General features: G+C 36.5%; 1 long non-coding RNA gene across 1 annotated transcript; it reads right to left on the minus strand.

The window, feature by feature from the left end:
- Positions 1–1,773: 1,773 nt before the first annotated feature.
- Positions 1,774–2,969, minus strand: LOC127512141 (uncharacterized). Its single transcript, XR_007930133.1, has 3 exons — positions 2,807–2,969; positions 2,448–2,549; positions 1,774–2,032 (listed from the first exon to the last, which is right to left on the minus strand). It is a non-coding gene; the product is annotated as an uncharacterized LOC127512141 (long non-coding RNA).
- Between the last annotated feature and the right edge of the window lie 810 nt (positions 2,970–3,779).

Below are 3,779 nucleotides of genomic sequence, written 5' to 3' on the forward strand. Positions count from 1 at the left end.
TGTCTTCTTCTTGTGACAGACAGCCTCAAGCTGAGAAGCAAGAACGAGATCTGCTGTATCCATTGTTGTTTACTGTGTCGTTTTCTTCTTTGCGCGAGAATGACATCGATCGCTACTTTCCGGCTACACCACGCCTATCAATTAAAGGTACTGTTGGCGGTGGAAACGCAAGCCTGTTCAGGGTGTACCGTTCCGAACTGTACCGAACTGTACTGAACTGAACCGTACCACTCAGTGGAAACGAGCCATTAAAGTGCTCTATTTTCACACACTAATTTTGTACTTGGTGTACTAAAAATTCTTCTTTAGTACTTCTTAAGATAATCTCAAAAACATCTAAGTGTACTCAACTGTTCTGAGGATTCATGAATCTGAACTAAAATGCTTTTAACATATCTCTGTATTAAAAACTGTATTTAGTTGCCACTTATAGTAGCCATTTATGGGTTCAAGTGTACTACAAAACATTTAGTTCATATTCATGGTGTCTCAAAATGGCAGTTGAGTACACTTAGATGTTCTTAAGATTATCTTAAGAAGTACTAAAGAAGAATTTTTAGTTTATTAAGGCAACTTTTTAACCATGATGGACTCATGTTGACCTAATCTTCATTTCGCAGTAAATATAATATTACAGTTACTCCTAAAGATTATGATGTCTGTCTCCTCTCCACCAATAAGCTGGTGTGTGGTGGGCGTTCTGGCGCAATATGGCTGCCGTCGCATCATCCAGGTGGATGCTGCACATTGGTGGTGGTTGAGGAGATTCCCCCTTCCATATGTAAAGCGCTTTGAGTACCCAGAAAAGCGTTATATAAATGTAAGGAATTATTAATTAATTATTTTATATATATATATATTTCATCCTACCATGTCAGATTGTCCAACCCAGACTTACTGCGCGTGCGCATATCAATATTGCATCATTTTTGTCATGATACGGTGTACACCTGTGTATCACGTAGACTACACCACTGTATAGCCTGATATGTAATATTCAGTTTTTTAATACATTTTCTGAGCTGTTTTACCTGATTGATTACAGGCATTTTAGATAAATAAGGACACAACAGAGCAAACAATAAGTGAATAACCTATACCACTTTAGGCTAATACAGTTTTGTACTCTTTGATGTCTTTAGCTGTTTTTTTTTTCATTTGTGAGGCTTTAACTTGAATATGAATAGTTTGATTAGTTTTACAGGTTACTACTGCAGTGTGTCAACAACAATAATACCTGAAATAAACATCTACGAATGTATCTGTGGCCTAATCAAATATAAGCTAGCCTGGAGAGAGTATTGTGTGTCATTGCTAATTTCTTGGTTATTTTGTTTTTTGCTGGTGTTTCCCAGCCTCCACAGCCCCATCAGTAAGGCTCAAGTTCCCTTTATCAACACCAAACCTCACATTCTCCTGTTTTCTCGTGTTATATATCATGTAGAATTATCATTAAAGTTTTAAAGTTTTAAGAGCTTTTGTTTTTTAAAGCTTTAAGAAAGCAACATCAAAATCTTTCCACATACACCTGTTTGGGAATCATGCATTTTTTCCCTTTAAAAGAGACATGCAGACAGTCAATTAAATCTTAAAATAAAAATAAAAAAATGAATGTCATCTTACATTATTTTATTTTACTTTTTGTTTTTAAAAATTTGGAATGAGGATTTTTTTTTATGTCTTTGTTTATTATTTCAGCATAAAACTATTTTAGTAAAGTGAAGTAAATTTGGTGTTGTTCACATCTTCAGATAAACACACTGACACAGGCACTGAGAGTTTGAATATTGAGTTTAATATTGAGGAATGAAACAGTTTTCAATAGTTCCTCTATACAGTATGGCAGATCATTGTGTGTGTCTGTTATTAGAGAAGACAGATTGTTTTCTGCATGTGGTTAGTGATCAAAGGGGATCAGAGGTTCACTGGCGGTTTTAGGGTGCTGGACTCCAGTCACAGTCAGTTTCCCTCCATTGCAGGGGAGAGCTTGAAATATCATCACATGAACGCACTTATCCACTCCAACGTACACCTGAGAGAGAGAGAGAGATCCACACAGATTTATAAGTGATCTCTTTCATATAAAACCCTGTTCACATTGATAGCGAACTAAATGCATTCATTTTTTTTTATGACAGCAAGCAAATTTCTGTGAGTTCTGTTACAGTGTCCATTGCTGACTAGATTTGTGTGTCCAGGAGCTCTACAAAGTTGAGAAAACTTTTCTCTTCTCTTTTAGGCTACAAATGCAGAGAAACTTTATACTGTCACATGATGCATTTTACCTTTCAGAGAGGATGGAAAAATTACTGGACACATCGCACCTGTTTAAGACACACTGCCACAGTTGGCTTGTTGATATTAGAAACATACAAATTGTGCCTTGGAAGAGTTTCAGTGATGAATTCACAAGCTCAAAATCAATAAAAAACAAAACACTCAATTACCTTCACCAGATACTTTACTCCGGCCACAACCTGAGTCCTAAAGCTTAAAGGAATGTAAGCCCTAAAATTGGCTCCAGCCTTCGCCTCTATGAATGGCTTCATCTGAATAAACAAATGCACATTTTATATTCATCTATATTATTATTATTTTAATAAGATTGAATTTATTAGTCTCTAGAGAGTCACATCTATCATTCAGATATCAGAAAACTCATGTAAAAAGTATTGTGACATTAAGTGAAAAGTAAAACAGTTCTTTTAAAAATGACAACAAATAATTTCCCCAAAAACATTTTACAGCACCAAGATTATTTTACTGTTTTAACAAAAACTCCATTTACTACATTTCTGTCTCATACCTCACGGCAGATCTTCACCTCCTCTGGAGTGACAGGCTTCTCTGGGATAAAGCCACCACACGCTGACATTTCTGCAGTATGCTGGTGATCAAAGCTGGTGATGAAATAAACTGTATTATCAGGCAGTCTGTCTCACAGATTGATTCTGATCCACTATTTATGCTCCCAAAATCACATGACATAAAAGGGCTGAATGAATAGGTGGAGTTTCACTTTGGGGGTGTTGTGTAATATTCATTTCCAGTAAAAAACTGTTCCAATGGGTTGTAAGACTTGATTTTCCTGCTAAGACAAAAACTGAGATCAAGCACCCTGCAATAAAGCAATAAAACTCATCTGGTGTGAGAAGATCTCAAAGAAATAGCATAGGACAACGCCTTGCCCTCACACATCTACAGGATGCAATAGCCCTCCCCCCAACACACACAACACACACACACACACCCTCCTTCCTTTCCCCCTGACTCAAGTCACTGAAAGTTCTCTAAGATCTGGTGTATCTATTGTTTTTTCCTTTCATGTTTGGTATCATTTTAAATGTCTCAGTGCGATTGGTAAAATGGTCTCAATTTCACAGCAGTCACTGGTATTATGAAGAAGATTAAAAACTAAGGAGAATTCTGTCCTCCTTTTGGGTGTTGAAACACCCACTCCTCTCCCACAAAACAGGTGTTGGTGTAATAAATATTTACAACCCTTTTGTTCTGGTCTGTATATAAGGTAAAGTGCAAAGCAGTCAGGGGGGATTTTCTGTAGCCAGAGACCCCCACACAGTGATGGACAAGTGTCTTCAAACACTAATCCACCACTGTGTGCATGTGCATTTCAATTGATGTTATGCATTTATTTCTGAATTGGCTTCTAATTGTCCAACTATGAAATTGACATGATACATTTTTACTTGACAAATAAAATGTTATATTTGATTTACTCTGGATTCTTCTGAAATCATTATGACCAGTAGATTATTGGA

Source organism: Ctenopharyngodon idella, chromosome 5, assembly GCF_019924925.1.
Source record: "Ctenopharyngodon idella isolate HZGC_01 chromosome 5, HZGC01, whole genome shotgun sequence".
In the NCBI taxonomy this organism is placed as follows: Eukaryota; Metazoa; Chordata; class Actinopteri; order Cypriniformes; family Xenocyprididae; genus Ctenopharyngodon; species Ctenopharyngodon idella.